Raw genomic sequence first — 2,454 nt, 5'->3', positions numbered from 1 at the left:
AAAATAAATTTCTGTATTGTTATACTATTTAGTTTAAAAATTAGTACAATTCAGTTTAAAATTAGTATAGTTAGTAGTTCAGTTCAGTTTATATTGTAGTTTAGTTAAAATTAGTGTAGTTTACAATTTAGTTAATAGTTCAGTTAGTGTAATTTACAATTCAGTTAATAGTTCAATTCAGTTAGTGTAGTTTACAGTTCAGTTAATAGTTCAGTTAATGTAGTTTACAATTCAGTTAATAGTTCAGTTCAGTTCATACTGTAATTTAGTACAATTTAGTATAGTTCAATTCAGTTAAGTTTGATAAAACAAAAAACAGTTCAGTTCAGTTTGTCTGAACTGTTTTACAGTTCAGTTTTTAGCAGTGCAATACAGTTCAGTTCTATTTGTCCACCCCTAACTAAAATTATTGTTAAAATGTATTTATTTAGACAGATGTAAAGAAAAAATATTTAACTTGCATAATATAAAAGATGATAACTTATTCATTTTCAGTTTGTATTTATTTTTTTTCTTCATGTACATTTTGGTGTGATTTTAAATTCATTCTATATAAGTCTTTTTATTGTTGTTGAACTCAATTTGACACTCGTTTCACAACATCTTTTAAATTATAAGTTAAATTACTAGACTGCATTTCTTAATGTATTAGTATAACAATATTTAGGGCTGGGCATAATTAACCTAATTGCACTAAACTATAGATTATCTGTACTATTTTAAACTATAAAAACTAAACTATTTTTACTGATAACTAAATTATAGCATTTTCCAGTTCAGTTTAAAAAAACTGAACCTTTATAATTACAGTGCAGTTAACTAAAGTTAACTAGATTCTATCAGCAATGGAAACTGCTCAACCTTCCCTTCATTCCTTTCCTAGCACCTGGCCATCTCATCCCTCTCTGCAACGTAGTCACAATATTCGCAGAACGTGGCCACCGCGTCACCGTCATCACCACTCTCTCCTACGCCCAAATCCTTCGCAAATCCAGCCCCTCTCTCCTCTTGCACATCGTCGACTTCCCCGCCCAAGAAGCTGGCTTCCCCGACGGTGTACAACTCATGTCCGCCATGCTCCTCCGCGTCCCAATCAGGCGTTTCCTAGAGCAGCACCCACTCGATTGCGTCGTCGCCGACTTCTTCTGCCCTTGGGTTAACGACGTGGCAAACAATCTCCACATCCCCAGACTCGCCTTCAACAATTTCTCCCTCTTCACCGTGGCCGTCATGGAGACCTTGAGATCGAACACCGCACTTGTTTCCGACGTCGACACTTTCGTGATTCCCCATTTTCCCCACCGCATCACCTTGTGCTCCAGACCACCGAGGGGATCCCCGCCTTCATGGAGAGGCTTTTGGAAACAGAGACGAAGAGCGACATATTTCATATAGGTGATTCCGGAGAAGAAGGGGAACGACGAGGAGAGCGGGGAGGAGAACGCGAATTGGCTACACAGGGTTCAATTATAATCTAGGAATAGTTTAGTTATTAGTTAACTGATACAGTATCAGTTTTTTAAAACTGAACTATTAAACAGTACAGTTAATATTAGTTCAATCTTTTATAGTTTATTAAAAATATAGTTAAACTGTGATTTGATACAGTTTGGCAGAGTTCAGATACTTATGCCCAGCCCTAACAATATTTATAAATGTCATACAATGCATTAACCAAACACTTTAAGACAAATCATAAACTAAGTTCACAGTTAAAAGTAAAAGAATATTAATGCACAAAGTAATAATACGAAACTGATATTTGTGTATTACAATTAACCATATTTCAAATTAAATATGCAAAACTTAATTTTAGCAATAATGCATCAAAATAATTAATTTCTTGAAAGATATAGAATTTAATAAAATATTTATTATTGATGAATATAAGAAGTACACAAGATTTATTCTAAGTTTATTTATACGAAAAATCTACACTAGTGCAGCGAGGGGCTTTTACCGCGGTTATTTTTCACTATAGGTCGCGGTTTACGAACCGCGGCATATTCAGCCGCGGTAGTAAGTCAAAGACTTTAGGCCGCGGTTACAACCGCGGTATATAAGTTTCGTAATATGCCGTGGTTGTCCAAAGAACCACTGCCTAAATCCTTTTTTTCTTTAAAAAAAAAAATTGTCCACTATATGCCGCGGTTGAACCGCGAGAAAAAACCCTGTTATAGGCCGCGGTTCTTGCACTAACCGCGGCCATATGTCTCTTTTTAAAAAAAAAAAATTAAAACGAAACACTATATGCCGCGGTTCAGGTCACAATTGCGGCATATTCCCCTGCAGTTTTTTAAAATTGCAGGTCTGTTTTTGTGATATCCANTANCANNAAAACAGANCTNCATATAAAAACATGTACACAAATTCAATTTCAACATAACAAACACATGTTCAAATGTATTTCAACATCAAATAAAGTACAGAGTCTAAGAAAATACAATCTAATCA

Source organism: Vigna radiata, chromosome 9 (genome assembly GCF_000741045.1).
Source record: "Vigna radiata var. radiata cultivar VC1973A chromosome 9, Vradiata_ver6, whole genome shotgun sequence".
Taxonomy (NCBI): domain Eukaryota; kingdom Viridiplantae; phylum Streptophyta; class Magnoliopsida; order Fabales; family Fabaceae; genus Vigna; species Vigna radiata.
This window is presented reverse-complemented; position numbering follows the sequence as displayed.